This window comes from Chlorocebus sabaeus, chromosome 9 (assembly GCF_047675955.1).
Source record: "Chlorocebus sabaeus isolate Y175 chromosome 9, mChlSab1.0.hap1, whole genome shotgun sequence".
Lineage (NCBI taxonomy): Eukaryota > Metazoa > Chordata > Mammalia > Primates > Cercopithecidae > Chlorocebus > Chlorocebus sabaeus.
In genome coordinates, this window is record NC_132912.1 from 123,774,997 (window position 1) to 123,795,968 (window position 20,972).

The 20,972-nt window shown below is 43.0% G+C and overlaps 1 pseudogene; it reads right to left on the minus strand.

Annotated features, from left to right (window-relative positions):
* Positions 1-19,219: 19,219 nt before the first annotated feature.
* Positions 19,220-19,948, minus strand: LOC103216626 (large ribosomal subunit protein eL19-like; annotated as a pseudogene).
* Between the last annotated feature and the right edge of the window lie 1,024 nt (positions 19,949-20,972).

Here is a 20,972-nt window from a genome sequence, read left to right on the forward strand (position 1 = left end):
TACCAGGACAGCAAAATCCAGGCTTAGGATGCAACGATGCTTACATTGATTAATAGAAACTAACCAGCCAGCAAATGCCTTGAAAGTTCCCAGATAACCTGAGAAGTGACAAGAAACAGAGACCATAAATAAAGTTAAGTGCCCTAGAGAAAAAATACACCAAAAGTGGCTTTGGTCTGTCCCACGGAATAATTCTTTTTCATGCTACGTAGCAAAGGAGCTCAATCTAGTTCTTCCTAGTTTTGTCTGGTTTACTGAAAACAAATTCCATATAGGGTTCACAGATCTTTTTTTCTACATATTCCTCTGAAGATTTAAAGCTTTGCAAAACCAGACTGTACCCAGAGTAGAGTCTCACTTTTTTTTTTAAGCAGGGATAAATAAGAAGGCAAGATCTGAGCAAACCTTTAGTATCCTCTACAGACCCTATCACTGGATCTTTTGCTAAGAATATTAAATATTTGTAAATGGATGTTTGTTCATAATGCCCTAAAGAAATAATTTTCTATTTAATTTTATAAAATTAAACACTTATTTTATCTCCAATACACCTGGAGTGGTTTGATAAATGGTAATTGGGCCACAGGAACCTCCTTGCTTTTTGTATGTCAGAGTATTTGCTTAAGAAATACATATGGATTCCTCTAGGGCAGTTCCTATAGGCTCTGAGACATACCCCAAAGGTTAAGTGATGAGCAGAAAGTTTAAACTCCTCAAGTCATTCAGCTTTAAAATAATACCTGGACCAAATCCATCAACCAATGCACTACTCTTATAGCAAACGTGTTGTTCCATGGCCTTCCAGAGTCCTATGATCTTTCTTCTGTTGACCCTGCTACAGTATTTCTTTGGAAAACTACTTTTTCCTACACCATCAACCCTTGTGCTTTAGTGAAGCCGATTCCAGCTCTGTATTGGGAAGAGGCCACTGACTCAGGCCTGCCAATCAGAGGATCCCATTCTCCCTCCACACTGATTGGTTCAGGGATAGGTGATGTTGCAGTCAGAGCCAATGAGAATCAATGACTCTTGCTGAAAGAGATTCAGTCCTTCATATTCCTATTGGACTTGAACCTGGCCCAGAGTGAGCTTGAGTGGCCATTTTGCCATGATGAGATGAGTCTGCTGAGAATGGAACTCATGCTCCACAAAGGGTGTAGGTGAGAGATGGAGAGATGGAGACTGAGCCCAAGGGACATCATTTCAGCCCCTGGATCAAGCAGCACGCAAAATGACAAATCCCTGTACTTATGTCAATAAGTTTTATTTCATGCTTAAGCCAATTTGAGACAGAATTTGTGTCATTTGCAACAAAAGGAATCCTAATGAAAAAATTGTGTGTAAACATACAAACTGCTGACAACACAACTTTGAGCAATATGACATTGTGAATATAAAGCTGAAAATGAATCAATGACATTGCCAGGTAGGACTTATTCTCCCATCAACAACATCTTAACGTGGCATATCCTCTTTTGGTGTGTGCAGTGCTACTGAATAAATGAAAATTCTAATTTTTTTTAAAGCAATAACACTAAGATAAGATGTTAAATCAACAAAGTGAGATAAAAATGGAGACCCAGGTCTAAGGAAACAAAATGAGGATAATAATAACTCATTATTATTGTACATAATGGTACAGAATATGTACTATTAAAAATCAAATTACTATGGGGTTTCAATTCCAATAATGGTGAAGCAGCTACTATTGGGCTAACTCTGGACAAAATATTTTTTTAAACAACTATTTAAGTATGCTAGAGAGCAATCAAAGTCAGGCAGAACTGGAAGATATTCAACCCTTGGCAGATGAGAGTTACAGTTACATTGGGTAAGATCTGTGTTTATATGATTTTTCCTTGAGGGCATCCTCTTAGTCTACAAAGTGTTGGGTGGCTCGAACTGAAGCAGAAAACCACAGAGTAGTTGGTTTGAGATACTAGAAAGTTAAGTTTTAGACAGCCAAAGCATGTGAGAAATGAGGGAGGAAATCACAGCAAGTTTATATTGAGAGCCCTCAAATATGCAAAGTCTTTTCTTCAAGTCCTTGGCTGATCTGTGATCTGCACATAGTTAGGGAAACTCCAGAGATTGTAGCAGAAAGACACAACTAGAAGGATGAAAAGGCTGAGCAGAGATTTCAGCTGCTGGCCTTAGCAGGGACACTAGTGTTGAGTCTGAATCCTGCCACATTACAAGGGCTTGATAAATAGCTGAGGTTTTTCATTGAAATTCCAGAAAAGTCATTCTGCTAAATAAAGACTATGTCCTAGAACTATGAATTTGCCCTTAGACAAAAGGAAAAAATAAAATGAACCCATCCTAACAAAGTATAAACTCAAGCCTCCACAGGTTCAAGATGATTAGCTAGTAATTTAACTCCTGGCTAGAAAAAAAATTCACACTCTTCAAAGGAAGATAACAGAATCCAGAGAATCTGTAATACATATTACACAATGTAAGGGAGACAATTTTGAAACAAACAGAATATGAAAAGAAATAGGCAAATGAGACCCATATCCAAGGATGAAAGTAGTCATTGAAACTGATACCGAGATGACGTAAATGTTGGAATTAGTAGACAGAGATTTTAATAAAACAAAAGTTGACAAATGGGAACTAATTTAACTAAAGAGCTTCTGCACAGCAAAAGAAACTATCAACAGAGTAAACAGAAAACCAGCAGAATGGAGAAAAGATTTTCAAACTATGCATCTGACCTAAAAGTCTAATATCCAGAATCTATAAGGCATTTAAAACAAACTAACAAGCAAAAAAAATGAACAACTCGATTAAAAAGTGGGCAAAGGATATGAACAGACACTTTTCAAAAGAAGGCACACATGTAGCCAATAAGCATATGAAAAAATGCTCAACATCACTAATCATTAGTGAAATGCAAATCAAAACTACAGTGAGACCTCTCACGCTAGTCAGAATGCCTACTATTAAAAATTCAAAAAAATAACAGATGCTGGCAAGGCCTCAGAGAAAAGGGAATGCTTATACACTGCTGGTAGGAATGTAAATTAGTTCGTCCATTGTGGAAAGGAGTTTGGCAATTTCTCAAAGAAATTAAAACAGAACTACTGTTTGACCCAGCAATCCCATAACTGGTATATACCCAAAGGAATATAAATCATTCTGCCATAAAGACACATGCACGCCTTTGTACATGGCAGCACTATTCACAATAGCAAAGATTTGGAAACAACCTAAATGTCCTTCAGTGGTAGACTGGATAAAGTCAATGTACATATACACCATGGAATACCACATAGCCATAAAAAAGAACAAGATCATATCCTTTGCAGCAACATGTGTGAAACCAGAAGCCATTATCCTAAGCAAACTAATGCAGGAACAGAAAGCCAAACACCACATATTCTCACTTATAAGTGGGAGCTAAACACTGAGTACATGTGGATGCAAAGAAGAGAACAACAGACACTGGGGCCTACTTAAGGGTGGGTACTTAAGTTAATTCTATTTTTTCTACGTATTTCCTGTGGATGAAGCTAACTGTATACCTACAAATGTAACCTGAACCTAAAATAAAAGTTTCAAATTTTTAAAAAAAGAAGTCAAGAGAAGAGAAAGAAATTCTGAATGTATACACAGTCACCCCTCCTTATCCATGGGTTCTGCATCTGCAGATTCAACCGACCGTGGATTGAAAATTGAAGGAAAGGAACACAGAAAAATAACAGTACAGATAAGAAAAAAATACAGTGTAACAATTATTTATACAGCAGTTACATTGTATTAGGTATTATAAGCAATCTAGAGATGATTTAAAGTATATGGGAGGATGTGTGTAGGTTATATGCAAATACTATACCATTTTATATCAGGGACTTGAGCATCCTCAGATTTTGGTGTCTCTCGGAGTCCTGAAACCAATCCGCTACTAATACCAAGCGATGACTGTATATCAATCTACTAATTTGAGGTAGGAGAAATAAAAGGTTACTTTCTTTTTAAATTTTGTCCTATAAATCTCCAAAAATGAAAAAAAGAAAAAAATAAAACAAGAGGGAAACACAAAGAATCAGTAATGCCAGCCTGAAGTTGAGATATATTGTAGATGGAAGGGCTCCATCCCCACCTAGATCACCCAATCCAATGTCCTGTAATGCAGATGAGTCAATAGGCCCAGAGGGCTGACAACCTGTCACAGGGCACTGTAGTGAGGGAGGGGCATTGCCAGCTCTAGAGCCCTGATCCCTTACCCACCAACTTCATGCTTTAGAGTTAATTCCATTTTTTCTACATGTTTCTTATGGATGAAGCTAACTATGAAGTGCACGCATTGTGCTTTGTATGTGTCTGTGTGTGTGTGTGCGCGTGTGCACACGTGTGTTGTTTTTCAAAGGTGCTCGAAACATGGTTGAAAGCTTTCTGACAGAGCCCTGATTGTTTGCAGAGAGGCAGGGCTAGCAAAATCAGAGGAATGTGTAACATAAAAATGAGGTTAAAAAGGGGCTATTGTTCCTATAACTAATCTTTATATTGAATCTTTTCTAGCAAAGGAACGGATGTAGCGTTGGTTTCAGCTCTGTCAAAAAGACCTGACATTTCTGTGAGGAGGTCAAACAATACACAGTTATAGAGATACTAACCTGCAACCTGGTCACACAGAATATGTCCTCTACAGAACTAGAAACTAGTAGATATCCTAGAAACTAGTTCTCCTATTGGTGTAAAAAGGATGCTAAGAAGAAGAGAGAAACACACAGCATCTTTGTACCCTAATGCCCAGAACTACAACCAACCACTAGCCTCAGAAACTTAGGAGTTAGATCACAGACTGCACCATTCCTAGATGAAAGAGAAAAAGGGCTGACTGACATTTTTATTTTAGATTTAAAATACTGGAGGAGAACAGTTCGTATTTGGCATTTCTGCAGTCTAGAAAAGCTGTGTTGACCCTGATTGGTCTTCAGGTGGTTATTTTGCGTTGCCATGGGGTCTTTATCTCCAAGGGTGTCCAGCTTCTGAAATGAGAGATGAGTGGGGAATGTCAGTCAGGGTCAGAGGAAAGCTGTGCCAGGCATGGATTTGAAGGACTCTGTGGTTGGCTCTGTGGAAGTCAAGATCAACCCTGAAGCCTCCAGATGCTCTTGGATGGGCTGAGGTTACAGATACCACCTGCACCACCTACATCTCTGAGAGCTGGCCACAACTGAGACAGCGCTTGGGCTTTCTGGGGAAGACCCTGCATTTGCCTTCCTGTGGAGTGCTGATTGTTTCTTCCATGAGAAATTCACTGTCTCTGATAATGTTCTTATTTCACATGATCATCTGAGAAAAAAAAATGGATAAGCAAGTTAAGACAGTGAAGAGCAGAGTCCACTGGGATGAAGGCTAGAAGAAATGACTTCCTGAAAGCTATGAAAGATGACATCAATGCTATCACATTGTACAGACTGGGGCTTAATCTGCCGGGCACCATGCCAAATGCTTTTCAGGTATTATATTATCAATCCTGATGGAAACTATGAGACAGATGTTATAATTATTCCCATTTTACAGATGAGGAAACTGATGCTTGGAGGTAGCCTGCCCAAAGTAGCAACTCTAGAAAGGAGAGGACCAGCCTGACTCTGGCTCCTTTCCTTCTTACCCTCCTCTGCCTGCCCTTCTTCCCTCTCACTCCACAAACAAAAGCTCTTCCCCTTGGGAAAGATCTGCTGTCAGTCATTCCTACCTTACAATCATACACTTGCAGACAATGAAGTGATGCATCACCTCCCCTAGAAGAGAAACTTTTAAAAAATCTTCTCCAGTGATCAAGAAGGATGTTCTGCTACCAACTTTCCCTATATATGATATACATTTCCAAAAATGGTGGATGATGGGGTACTATCATACTGCAACGTTAGTCCATTGATGAAGTCAAGTAATTGACACAACATTGCTAGCAAGAAACAGCTGCTCTGCACCTAAGAAGGGAGGCAGGGGGCGTACTGCATGGACTTTCACAGGGCTGTTTCTGCCCTGAGCTTTCTCCCTCATCTGTAAAATGAGGGATTTAGATGGAATACTTGCTAAGGGATGTTTAAGCATTGTGATGTTGTAATATCTATAAGAAAGCAATTAAACTCTGCTTTTATAAACCTTCACATTTATTGTAGCATTTTTCGTCATCAAATTGGCAAAGATTGAAACACATGGGGCTAATGAGGGGATAACAAAACAGATGCTCTTGGCCTTACTGGTGGGTGAATAAATGGGCTTAACCTCGGTGGATATCTATAAAAATATAACAATGACAGTCAATAATGAATTGCAGTGCATATACCCATTTACACTGATAACTCATTTCTGGGAGATTCTCCTAGAGTTATATTTGCACATGGAAGATTAACTACGGTGCTGTTTATTATAACGGAAAGCTAGGAATGACCTGCATGCCCTTTGGTGAAGGATGGTGTGCTAAATTGGGCTACATCTAAATAAATGGGACACTACACCATCCTTAAAAAGAATAAGGTAGATGAACATGTTAGAACAGGATCTCAAAATATATCACTAGGAAGAAAAAGTAGAGAACTACATAATATGCTCCCATTTGGTTTGGCTGTGTGGTTCGAAGGCGTATATGTGTTTGTGCAAATGCAGGTTTAGAACATCTCTGGAAGGATTGCTTTAAAAACAACTGTTAACAGTGGTTGCCATGGGAGGGGACTTGGGGACCCAGAATAAAAGGGAGAGTTTTTTTTATTGAGGAGCTTATTGTGCTCTTTGAGTTTTTGCTTTGCACATATAGTTACTTTTCTATTTTAAAAAACTAGTTCGGCCGGGCGCGGTGGCTCAAGCCTGTAATCCCAGCACTTTGGGAGGCCGAGACGGGCGGATCACGAGGTCAGGAGATCGAAACCATCCTGGCTAACTCGGTGAAACCCCGTCTCTACTAAAAAATACAAAAAACTGGCCGGGCGTGGTGGCGGGCGCCTGTAGTCCCAGCTACTCGGGAGGCTGAGGCAGGAGAATGGCGAGAACCCGGGAGGCGGAGCTTGCAGTGAGCTGAGATCCACTGCACTCCAGCCTGGGCAACAGAGCGAGACTCCGTCTCAAAAAAAAAAAAAAAAAAAACTAGTTCAAAAGTTTTTTCAGTTTATCAGAGGTCATGACAAAAACATACTGCAGAGAAATTGTGTCAACTTTATTATATAATGTATCACATATCCACATACATATACAGCATTACACAGTATTATATATGTGTGTATATATGCATATACATACACATATACAATTATACATATATGTACACACACACATCCCCACACACCAGTTGGATAATTTGTTGGCCCAGTTGGTTAAAAGTTGAAAGCTCATGAAATTCCAGTTTTGAGACTCAGCCTCTCCCTTCCATGACCACAGACTATGCTTGGAGCCTAGGTCAGCCACCTACACAATGGACTTTCCGAGATGAAAGATCACACTTTTTTCCCCTCTCATCCAATGCCCAACTGTCTCTCCCACATCCCCACCGAGTGAACACATTCAGCATCCATCTCTGACTTCAGCCAGAGGAACTGGGCATAAAGAAGCCTCATTGTAAGTGCCATGGCAGGCAAATGCAACACTTGTTGGCCATGGCCTGAAATCTCCGATGTACACATGAAACAATCAAACATCTCTGATTCACGTTTGTTGAATGTTCTTAAGCCCTGAGAGAAAGGAGTCAAAAATAGCTAAGAGTTTTGAAACCCTTTAGGAAAAGGCACTCTTTGGCATACTTGTTTTTTCAGCATTCAATGAACAAAAAGGTTCACTGTTTCGACCACCAAGAGAACAGCCAAGTTTTTAGAAACGCAGTCACACTTTTGGCTGACATAAGGAGATTTTCCAACTGGGCTTTCATCCGCACACGTATGGGTGGTCTCTTCCACCTACCACGGACTTTTCCATGCCAACAATTTTGTTTGTAAATCTAACTGTAATAACAAAGCTTGTGTACTCATGGAACTCGAGATGTTCACCACAAGGAAATACAAAGGTGTATTTAGGTGCCTCTATTGCTAAGAAAACCTTGATTCTTTGAAAGATGGAAAAGTTACTTTAAACAGATCTCTTACGTCTTTATGGAGAAGTGTAGCTGACTCGCAATTCCTTCTACAGAAACTCAAGATTGAATTATTTCCACTGGGCAGATTAAAATACACAATGTTTTCATGAGGATGACTGGACTTCATAAATTTGTCACTGCCTGGCCATGTGCAGCCTTTGATCCTTTCCACTGGGCCTTGTTTTGAGCAGAAAGCGTTTAGCTGCTGGGCGACACGTGTCTCTGCATCCATCCCTCCTGCATGTTGAACTTGGCTGTCCTCATCAAGAGGAAAGAGACAGGGCCAGCTCTTCGGTAAGGGCCACACTGAAACATGGAGCCTTTTCCATTTTAAAGTAAAGCTGCTCAGAAGCCCCTAAACCAAGCAGCCATAGTTTAAAGGTGTAGGACATCTGGCTAGCGCGTCTGTCTTCTCTTTATCCATTAGGGTGGATTCTGCTGGTTGGCCTGATCAGGTCATTATTCCCCTCCTTTCATCCCAACCCATCAGTGCCCTACGCAAAGAGGACCCCATCCCCCAAGAGAGAAATACTGTTCAATCCAATCCATGCAAGTCACTGAAGTGCAGCAAATAGCAACTGAACTTTCTAAGGGCCATGTATGATGCTGGTACCAGGAATATAAGAGAATAAAACAAAGAACCTGCCTCCGAGATGCTCATCAGCTAACAGAGAAGACAGACAACCCAACAACAAAGTGATCAGTGCATGAGGTCTGCCCTGTGGATTTTGAGCACTTACTAATCAGGTCCCATCCCAACCTTCAGGGGCTGTGGATGCTGCAGCAAGGCAGGCCAATCAGGGAAAGCTTCCTGAGGAGGTGGCAACTGAGCTGGGTCTTAGAGGATCTGTAGGAGTGTGGCCAGAGAAAGGTTATGGGAGGCAGTTCTAGGCAAAAGGGAGAGAATTAGCAACAGCACAGGTATGTGCAACAACACAGAAAAGCAGGTATTTGCCTATCTGGGGTGTGAAGTACAAGGTAGGAAGGGGTGAGAGATAATGGGTATAATTGAAAACATGGACTCAGCTCTTCATCACTGTTCAAAAATAATTATAATGATCATATTTGGAGTTTTATTCAATTTTTTAAAGGAAGAATATGGGAGTCCAGAAAGGTTGTGATTTGTTCAAGATTCTCTACCTAGTACTTAGCAAACAGAGCTCAAGCCTTGGTGCATGGGATACTGAAGACCTTGCTCTTGACCACTACATATAGGTTACTATAAAAATGGAACACAACAGAGACTCTAGTAACCACAAGAGAGTTGGGACACGAAGTCCTCGATTTCTGGAAGTTGTAAAGGCCACATCAATAATCATGGTGTCAAGGAGTGGCCACAGTGGCTGGCAGGACAGTGGTACTCAGTGGAGGAGGCAGCAGCTGCCCCAGTAAATGCAGCTTTACTCAGCAGAGCTTGTGATGGGTAGTGGTGCCAGGGCTGTGGTGCCGCTCAGTGAAGGTACAGGGGACAGCTAAGGCTCCCTGAGGGAGTGGCAGGACCAAGCTGAAGTGGCAACACAGCAGCTGAATGAGATGGCACCCAGAGTTGAGGAACAACAAATTCACTTGCCAGAGCAATGGAGAAGAGGTGGGGGAGAGGACGTGGGCAAGAATGGGAAAGACATGCTGTACTTTATCTTTAAGCATGTTTAACTTTATCCATGTTGTACTAGGTGAGACTACTGGAATCTCATATTTAACTAAAGAGTAAAATAGGCCATCTAATAACAAATTAAATACTTTCAGTAAGAATCCACCAATTCACTTACTCAACAATAGTTTTATTGATCATCTACTATGTGCCAGGCAATTTGCTAGGCCCTGATCTAGACAACGCAATAACATAAGAAAAGGGAATGAGCACTAAACTACTAGAAAGGAGGATGTAAAATTTTTCCCTAAGTAAACAATATGATTATATATCTAGAAAAATCAAGAGATCCATTCATAATAGAAGTGTCATTAAAGTGGCCAGATATAAAATAAACATACAAAAATAATAATTTCTTAAAAATATCAGAACTAATTAATTAAAAAGATAATAGAAGAACCAATTCATAATAATAATACACTGGAATAATGTCATAAGAAAATTATGTGAAAATGACAAAACTTTGTGGGAGACACAGAAAGAAGGTCTGAGTAAATAGAGAAAGGTATCATGTTTCAAGACAGAAAACCAAAGTACTACAAAGGTATTAGTTCTTTCCCAATAATGTATATGCTAAACTTAATTGAAAAGATAATTTTAAAGATTTTCTAGAAGAATAAAAAAGAACAGCTTAGATTATTTTAAAATTTAAAAATGCTATACAGATCTTGCCCTATCAGAATTTAAAACCATCTTTTACTGGAACTAGAACCAACAGCAAATGAAATAGAGCAGATAGCCCTAAAATGAACTTAGAACATATGTGTATGAAAAATTTGTATATATAATATACATAAATGTGTATGTTATAAATATATAATACACATAATGTATGAGTCCATTTATTAATATATTTGTACATATATTATTTATTAGTATATACAAATACATATTCATATATATTTATAATAAAATAAGCTGCATAACATAATTAGTAAAAAATAGTTTATTCAGGAAATAATATTGGGAAATTTAGCTGTCAATCCAAATTATTATCAAACTGCAAAATAGCTACAGACTGATATGTGTTAAATGTTAAATAAATAACAGTAAAAAACCAGAAATGCAGCTGAACAACTGAGTTCTAGAAGGAGAACTTTCTAACTTAGAAATGATTAATGAGATCACAAATAAAACACTTACCGACTCTACGACATAGAAACTGTCTAATTCCAAAATAGCATTTTAAAGAAAACGAAGGCAAAGGATAACTCAAAAAACTATTTGCAACCAGAATTGTAAACTCATTAGTTTTAATGAACCAAAAACATTTATTTAATCACTAAGGAAAACACTGATCCCTAAATTTAAAAATTGGCAAGTGATATAAATAGACCACCAGAAAAGGCATCTCAAATGTCCACTAAACATAAAACTGTTCCTCACCATTAATCAAAGAAATGTGCATTAATATATGAATGTGCTCCAGTCAGTATCACTGTGTTACAAATTACCCCAAAATTTAATGGCTTAGAAAAGCCATTTTATTTTGCTTCTGATTTTGTGGGCCAGTGATTTTAGAGGGATAAATTATCACAATACAATATGGAAAAGTGTGACATAAAATTAAATACAGTATATATTTTGTTTTCTAATGTATATCAATTATACATACACAGAAAAATACTGGGAAAAAAAACAAAAACAAAAAAACACCCAAACGCCAACAGTGATTATTGCCTAATGGAGGAAAACAGGGAATTTTTTTTTTTTTTTTTTTGAGACTGATTCTTGCTCTATTGCCAGATTGGAATGCAGTGAGGCAATCTTGGCTCACTGCAACCTCTGCCTCCCAGGTTCAAGCAATTCTCCTGCCTCAGCCTCCAAATAGCTGGGACTACAGGTGCCCACCACCACGCCCAGCTAATTTTTGTATTTTTAGTAGAGATGGGGTTTCACCAGGTTGGCCAGGATGGTCTCAATCTCTTGACCTCATGATCTGCCTGCCTCGGCCTCCCAAAGTGCTGGGATTACAGGCATGAGACACCACACTTGGCCAATTTTTGTTTTTTTATATATATTTCTTTAATATTTCCCAAATGTTTTATAATGCATATTATTTTGCTTTTACATTTAGAAAAATAAATAAGAGCCATTGCCTTTTAAAACAAACGGGAGAATTGGTCTAGAGTCACGGAGAGGGACAAATTTCTCTGCAGCAGGTTATTCAGAAATCTTTCATAAATCCATTTAAAAATCCTCCTCAAGGTAAGATTTCTCTAACCACATTTCAAAAGCACTATAAGCTATTTTAGATTCTCTAGATACATCAAATAGGATTATTCTAGTCACAATTTAATATATTAAAATTGAATAAATAAGACAAAAGAAAGACAAACAGTAAAGTATAAATCAGAGTCTTGGGGAACTTTTTAAAGAGTTGAGTGGTCTCAGTAGCTCTGCAAAATGTCTGCAGAGTTCTGGAAGAACCATAGCACCACTTACCATGAAGCAGGAGATAAACAGCAGCAGCACTCAGAGATGGCCCTGGGTTTAGAGTCAACGTGCTGTATCTGTGGTAACAACGGCAGCTCTTTTCCCAAAATCAAGGTCTTCTGTGCCATAAGCTTCACCACAGCCTTCTTGGTGGTGGTGGATTCGTGTGCGAGAGTCATTTTAAGAGGGCACAAACCTCACCAAAGCTCTTCAGCAGGCCACAGAACAGACGCAGGCACCCAGGGGCTGCTTTGAAGTGTTGCAGTGTTACCAAGAGAAGGCGTGCTGCACTACCACCCTCCTCCCTCTTGGGACTTTGGCACACAGCAATAATCAATCTGAATACTTTCCTGCCATGTCTAGATTCCTCTTGAAAACTTTTCATTCAATGATGCTCCAATGGCCTAGGAAGGTCCTGCAAGAAGAAACTGACCTGGGACACAAGCTTCAAACTGGCTCCACCGGGAAAGTCTTTGGGGGATATCCCCAGCCATTTTTACCAATGGATCAAAAGTCTTACCTACGGCCTCTCTACATGGACTGCTGATTCCACATCCATTTTCTCCTGAATTGCACACAGTGTGTTGGAATCCAAGAAAATTAGCACAGAGCCCAGCTCTGGTTGGGCATCTCCCCTCACTGCCAGCAAGTTACTTACACCCACCTCCATTGCCCTAGAGACTTCATTTCACAAAAGAGCAGGGCCTTAGACCTATATTCAGCCCTTGGGCTCCTTGAGGTTATGTATGTCTCTTTCTGTCCTCCCTCCTTTGCCCAATGTCTACCTTCCCAAGAGTCTCCAGGATCTAGGACATTGTTAAAAATATGGCAGACACCCAAGAAATGTTCCAACGACTAATTCAATCGCTCAAAAAATGATAGTTCCACTCATGTAAGTGATCAGACTGGATATAGATGGAGGCTATCCCACAGAGCCCTGTGCTTTCTTCCTAGGCTCTTCCAAAATACATGGGTGCCTTGGTGTCTTTGTCTGGATCTGGGTTCCTTAAGCAACTTTAGGGCCTCTTTAGTACTCTGGAAGTGTGTTCTGCATCAAGGGTTATTGGCTCTCTGGCTGCATTCCGCCTGCACAATCCATACTGGAAATGCCCTACAGCTGGAGACTGAAATTCAGAGTCTGCAAATAGGAGAGGTTAAAATAAATAGTGACTCCAACAAGACCCTTCGTGATGAGAAGTCTGCACGGCATCCAACACCCTGGAATGCTCAGCCACTTCAAAAGGAGAGTAATTGCCAGATATCTGCAAAGGGGGCAAAGGCCTTCGGCCCACTTGCTTTGCAAGTGCTACGGGAGAAGCAGTGGCCCAGACTGCCCGGGACCATGAAGCCCAAAAAGCAGATGTTTTACCACAGTCACTGCAGAGTCTCGATCGCTTGACATCCAGAGCCAGGCGAGGGGTCTCCCTCCCAGATGGTCACTAAGGTATCGCCAAACCAATTAGTGTTGATTGTGACTCCTGGAAGGAGAACGTCCTGTTTATTTTTTAATGCTGCTTGCTTGTTGCTGGTGTCACGGTAGGAGATCCATTATAATGACCAGGCTCTTTTCCGTTTCACCCCCTTGACCCCGGCCACAACTCCCTATTTTGTTTGGAATTTTGAAGTCTGGATTTCTCTAGCTATCATCAGAGTTACGTCACTGGACACAAGTGTGAGCTTCAGATGCCTCATAAATGTCGTCTACTCAGTCAACTTCTGGCTTCATTTCACAGATCTGTTTCCCATCCGCTCTCATTAGAAACTGAATATGACTTTGTATTGGGGAGTTGAATTGACCAGTAAATCTGATTCTGATATAGTGAAGTCTAAAGTGGCATCTCGCTCCATGACCTTCTATGACCTTGGAAAGGTAGTACATGCCCCTTCACAGCCAATCCATGCGTCTTGCTCTTTCATGCACACAGACACATGTACACACACACACACACACACACACACACACCCCACCTAATTTTCATTCTCTCAGACCAGACTTTCTCAACCTCAGCATCTTAGACTGGATAATTCTTGGTGGCGGGGGCTGTTCTGTGCATCGCAGGATGTTTAGCAGCATCCCTGACCTCGACCCACTAGATGCCTGTGGCACAACCATCCCTTCCCGAAGTCATGACAACCAAAAATATCTTCAGATGTTGCCAGATGCCCCCTAGAGAGTCAAATCACCCCTGTTTGCAGACCACTGCTTCCTTAGACCTAAAAGGGTGATATGGAATATTACTTCTAATTTTGTTTAGAGCCAAGAGATAACAGAAGTTGAGTAAGAGAGTTCCCATTTTACAATTCATTTCCTGGATTAAACAAATCAAAGAGTTTAAGCAGCTGGAAAAAAAAGCCCAAGAGTTCATTTGAACGAGAAGTGTTTCTGAGGAGGAGCCAGCAGTTGCTCCTTGAAATTGCAGGGGATTGAAGACATCAGCCAGGGGTCTCTGAGACCTGTTCACTCCACCTTCCTGTCTTAGGGGAGGAGGACTTTGTGATGATGGAAGATGGCAGGGGAGGCCCCGGCATTCCCCTACTGTCCTATTTGCTCCATCAACATCAGCTCTATCCCAGTTAGCCTCCTCCACTATGTCAGAGTAGAAATATAAAAGTAAGAGTTTTAGCTAAACTGAGCATTTTTATGGGAAGTCAGAGGAATTACAAAATAGCTCCTGGCTGGGGGAAGGGCCCTGCTGTGTAATCTCCCCAGCCCTCCTGAGACCCCTGCAAATCTTATTTTCAGACCCTTGCATCCTGTCCTGAGATCTTGGGTCTGTTTTCTGTCTCTCTCCTGGGACTGTGGGCTTCCCAAGGACAGGAGCTACACCGTATTCATATGATTACTCCTTGAGCTTCGCACAGAGCCTGACCCGCATTCTTATTTTAACAATAGCTGATATATATCGAACGCTTACCTGTACCAGGTAGTAAACACAAAACACTTCATGTACAGCATCTCGTTCAAACGTTCCCCAAACCCTTAAGAGGTAGGTACTACATCATCCCCATTTTACAGAAGTGGAGATTGAGCTCCGGGAGTTCAATGACTTTCCACTGCTTCCCAGCCTGTGACAGAGAGGGTTGAGCTCTGGGGGTTCAATGACTTTCCACTGCTTCCCAGCCTGTGACAGAGAGGGTACCAAGTCTGGGGCCAGGCTGCTCAGACAGAGCCTCTTAATCCCTGGATACTCCCAGGCTCTTGATACATATTTGATAAACAAAGGGATGAAAGAACAAAGTAATGTGTCCCCTGACAATCTTGCCAATCAGAGTGTTCACTAGACTGTGTTGACTGCCAGGCGACCTTACTTTCTCATTAGAGGGAAATTTTGGAAACTAGATTCTATCTCACCTCTCCTTGCTATACTGACCACATTCCCGGCATAACTGGAAATTTTCCTTGGAGCCTGGTATCCTTTCCCCTTTAGGATGGAAGCCATGGGCACCCACTTAAAACTGCCCTCTTAGGGCAAGGAGCCATGACCGCACCAGCCCACTCCGAGGATGGGAGTGCTCTCCGTGGTGAGCTGGAGAAAACTAAAGCAGGAGCTGGAGAGTGAACAACTCCGGCCAGTGTCAGGTCCATTTATTTCAGCAAATATTTTTGACGACCACCCAGCCAGTTCCTGGGTGGACGCTGCTCAGATGGTCCTTGCCCTCCAGGTTCCTGGAGCCAGGAAGGAGAGTCACAAACCCAAGCAAAGCTAATAGAAGCCGAGTGCGGATAAATGCTGTAATCAAGGCTCAAACAACTCAATGAAACAGGAAGGAAGTGGTTCATTCTGCCCAGACTGACCAGGAGTGACCTTTGAGTGGAAGCTGGGCAAGAATTCGGCCTGAAGAAGTGGTGGAGGACTGAAAGGCACAAGTGGAGGAGAGGCCGGGGGTAGAACCCCTGGGGAGCGAGACCTCGGTGGTGTGGGGAGGACATCAGAGAAAGCTGTTAGGTTGGGGGTGAGCAAGGCTGAAAGAGAGGCTGGGGCCTATGCAGGACACACATTTCTTTATCCAGTGGAGCATTCTGCCCACTTTGTTCGGAGAACAACAGATTCTGAGCATATCGGGGTCTAATTTGCAGGCCACCAGAGGCAGATCCTGAAACGAGTGTTTGGGTCCAAGTTGTTTATTTTGGAGGGGATCTTGGGAGCAATGATGTGGTAGCGGGGCACGGAGACAGGGAAGGGAAAGATGCCAGCACCGGCATGTTACCGCCAGGGGCCACAGGGCCTCAGTCCCTCTGGCAGGGACATGTGGGAGCCGTGGGAACTGACTTGCAAGGGCCAGTGGTGTGTATCCTTCCCCTACTCCAAGTTCAGGGACATCTGTTGGTAACCTAAAGTCATCTACAGTGAGAGAGGCAGTATTTACACCACAGAAATTGGCAAATGCTACAAATGGGGGCTTTACCTGGGCCCATCCTCTCCCAAAAGCCCGTTTACCTGCACCTGCTACCTGCCGAGGGCCTCAGAGATGATGCCGTCCTTACGGTCATCCTCCTGAGAGCACAGGGCACTAGGGAGCTGGTGCATTTCTCCCCCAACACCCATCAGTGACTGGTAAGAGCCTCTTCTTGTGGTGTCCCCTACTCAGGATTCCAGCCACCCTAAAAGAGGATGCGTATACTCCCAGCTGCACAATGCCCTCAGGGGAAGGAAGGCTCAGTGGCTTGCCACAGAAACCCTTAGTTTGTAAGGGAATGGGGATTGCTGAGGGGCTATGGGTCTGAACTACCCATGAGTAATACTGAATAAGATGTCCACTGCCCTTGGAAAAATTGCCAGGTAAGTGAAGTGGGGCTCACATACTGTTTCCATCAGGGAGCCCTCTCATCTCTTCCCATCCACACACTTGCATGTATCCCAACAGCAGTCAGCCTGTCACCACAGATGCTGAACTGTCTGGGTGTTCGTCACTCAGAGGCTCACACTTCCTAGGGATATTTTCACTCTAATAGGGATCCAGAAGGAAAATATATTCTTTAAGATCTCTTTCGGTGCTAAAATGTCATTTGTGGAGTGAATATTTTAGGCCAAGAAGCCCCATCTCACACACCCACACTTTCATGCCCAGTCACTGAAGTTCATTCTGCTCCCCCAAAAGTAAAATTCTAAATACATAAAGCTCAGGCCCTGGAAGAAGACAACTTGCCTTAAATAAGTCAGGATACATCTTCCCAATGGCAGATACGCCACTCGCTGGATCCTCCAGAGAAGCAGGTCTCGTTCATAGGGCTTGTCGCCTCTGTGCCCTAGTTTTGCCACTTGGGAAAGCTCCTAAGATGTGACTGTGACAATGGAAAGAGTTTGGATTTGGCTCTTATTTTCATCTTATGAACTCTGACATGCTCCATTTTCCCCCTGCTTGGGGACTCTGTGCAAGCGAAAAAGATTTTCTATCTCCGGAGCATAGAGAGCTCTTTGGAAGCAGAGACCCGTGGTGTGATAAGGAGGGTCCTGCAGCAAATCTCCTACTCCTGAGCTTTGGAGGAGCCAGTGCGATGGAACCCCGAGGAGAGGGGACCATGCTGGGGGAACCACTGATACGTGCTCATGTGCAGGGACTGAAGCAGAAAAGATGAAATAAGCTTGAAGAAAGAAGGGATGAATGATAGAGGTGATAGCATTTTAGTCTGAGTTTGCCTGTTCCAAAGAAATGGACAACTGTGCTTACTGACTGCCTCCCCAGCCCCCGATTCCCTATAAAATCATCCCTTTGCAGCTTGTGTCCCAAATAACTTATAAACAATGTCTCCTTTACTCAGCTCTCCAAAAACAATCCCTTTGTTTAACCACAATTTGCAAAAACAATTTCTTCATTGTAAATAAATCCCTAGACTCTACAATATGCCCTGATCCAGGAAAACACAGGAACATATTTTATAAAGCTCTGTGTATTTCCAAACAAGGGACATTGTTTCACCATAGAAACCCTATTTTAAAAAATCCTACTGACAGTAAAGCATAGAGAGCGTTCTTCTGGTGTAAAGATAAAGGCAGCCCAGAAGTGAGATGCCCTGGGGAAGGTAAAGTGGAGAAGGGAACTCAGAACCATTTGCTCCATCTATTCAGTCCATCACCCAAGGGTCTGAGAACGTGACTTGCAGCGCTGGGGCCAAATAGAAAAAGGCCTGCCGGAGCCAGCCTGAGCTGGCTGGACAGAAGCCTAACCATCCTGGAGATCGGGGAGACATAACTCAGCTGTAATAGCCTCTCCGGCAGGCCAGGGCTACCATGGCAGGTGGGCAGGCTTCCTGAGTCAGGGTCTGAAGAGTGCTGGTCCCTGGCACACCCACAACCCTGTAATGAAGGGCAAGGCTGCCTATATAATCAGAGAAGGGCACACATAACAATGCCCCTCCTAGCTGGCCGTGAGGGATTTGGTGGATCACTGAGACCCTTATTCTACTTCCTCTCCTACCAAAGAGCTTGTTTATCAGCTCATCTCTGCTCACTGGAACTTCTGAGAGAGGATATTGTCTTCCTAAGAGTACGTGGCACTGGGGGAGCCCGGGTGTTCACTCCTCAGCCCCCATCAGTCGCTGGTGAGAGCTGCTTCTGCTTCTGGTGGTGTTACCTATCCAGCAACGCAGTCCGCCCTAGAATAGGGACAAGCACATTCCCAGCCACAGAATGCCATCAGCGGGGGAGCCTTAGCTGCTTGCAGTAGCAAACTATGAGCATAGAAAGCAATGAGGAGAGCAGGGGTGCTATAGCCAGGGCCCTGACGGTATCCGCTTTGGTCTGAACAGCCCACAGGCCATATCAAATAAAATGTCCCTTGCCTATGTGCCCAGGTCTTAGCATTATTTTTTCTAGAACCTTTTCTGAGATGTGGCACACACATCACTGCCTTCTAGAGAGCCTTCAGAATGTTACCCAGGCCCTTCTCAATTACTCGGTTACTGAGCCCAACCAAAGGCAGTAGGGCCAAGAGGTGGATCCAATGACCCCAGGCCCTGCCTAGTCCCTCAAATAATGTCTGCTGAAGACACACAGCCCCCTGAGGCTAATTGAAACTCCCATGGCCTCCCTGAATTGGGGAAGAGTAGGAAATTATATGCCATTTATTTATTTTTTAAGGCTTGTTTTATTTTAATGGCTGATCTATGTAATCACAGAGGCCAGTATGTACAGACAAAGGGGGAGCTTTTATTTCTTGGTCTCTTCCTCCTTAAACCAAAGTCTTGATGATCTACTCCTTCTTGGCCTGGAGGCGCTCTTCACGGTGCTTGCATGCTTCCTTGATCTTAGACCTGCCGGCCTCAGCCTGGTCAGCCAGGAGCTTCTTGCAGGCTTTGTCTGCCTTCAGGTTGTGGATGTGCTCTATGAGAATCCACTTGTTTTTGAACACATTCCCCTTCACCTTCAGGTACAGGCTGTGATATATGTGGCGATCAACCTTCTTAGATTCATGGTATCTTCTGTGATACATGTGGTGATCAATCTTCTGAGATTCACGGTATCTTCTGAGCAGCTGGCACAGAATCCTCATTCTCCTCATCCACGTGATCTTCTCTGGTATTCGGGCATTGGCTGTACCCTTTCACGTACCTATGTCCATGTGCCTGCCCTTCTGGCAGGCCAAGGTGTTTATCCAGCATCGAGCCAGGAATGGACAGTCACAGGCTTGCGGATGATCGGCCCATCTTTGATCAGCTTCCGGATCCGCTGATGGGAGTTGGCATTGGCGATTTCACTGGTCTCCTTGGGGTCCAACCAGACCTTCTTTTTGCCACAGCGGAGGACACTAGAGGCAAGCCTCTTCTGAAGCCTGAGCATACTCATGGTTGTGGCTGCAGCAGTGAAAAGAAAGAACCAAGACGAGAGCAAGGGACAAGATGCCTGGGCAAGGGGGACCTTTGGCCATTGGGACACTGCTTTTCCCATGGAAAGGGGCCACTAAAACTAGGACCCTTCCTCAGAGATGTGCCCAACACTTGAGATGGACAGCCCAGCGATGCCCCAGAATGTTCTGTTGCCCCCACACTCAGTGGGCCCAGACCACTGCCTTCATCTGTAGTTCCCAAGCCAGCCTCTTCCCTGATACCACCTGCCATTTCACATGATCTACCCTTCCCATCCCCTCCAACCTGGCACTTCTGTTCTGCTCACACTGTGACGATGAGAAACAACAGCCAGTGGAAGAGACAGCCCTGATGATGAACTCAGCTCGCTTTAGTTTTACACACGGTTCTCAGTCAGAAAGCCGTATGTTTGGGTCTGCACACACTTTTGCTATCAATCAGTAAAGTAGCCAGGGATTGTGGATGTTTGCATGGGGGGCTGAGGAGCTGGCTGTTCTGTGCCTACCCAGCCTGTTTCCTGTAGGGAGCATTTCTGACTTCTCTTTGGGCCTCCACCCCTTCCTCTCTCTCTCTGGCCACAATTTACGCAGTGGAACTCCTGACCCAGGCAAAGCCATCCAGCACCTTCCCTTCCCTGTCCTGAGGTGTCCTTAGTGGTGGTGGTGGGATTGGATCAAGGCTGGTTCAATCAAAATGAATCTCAGTAATTTTACTGGGTATTCTGGGATAAAGACACTCTCTTTTGCTGGACTTGGGGCTGTCAGGACACAGTGATGGAGAATGAAGCCTCTTAAAGGAAGTGAGGCCAAAGGATGAGCCCTGTGACATCATCCGAACCCTGAATCAAGCTCAGACTAAGCCAAATGTAACCTCTGGACTTCCAGCTTAAAAATAAGCATAAATTATCTTTGGGCTTAAGATACTTTGGTTTTTCTATCACTCATACCTTCAAAAAAGAGTCCCAACCAGTGAATCTTGTAGTAGGCAGTTCCCTGGCTTTCTGG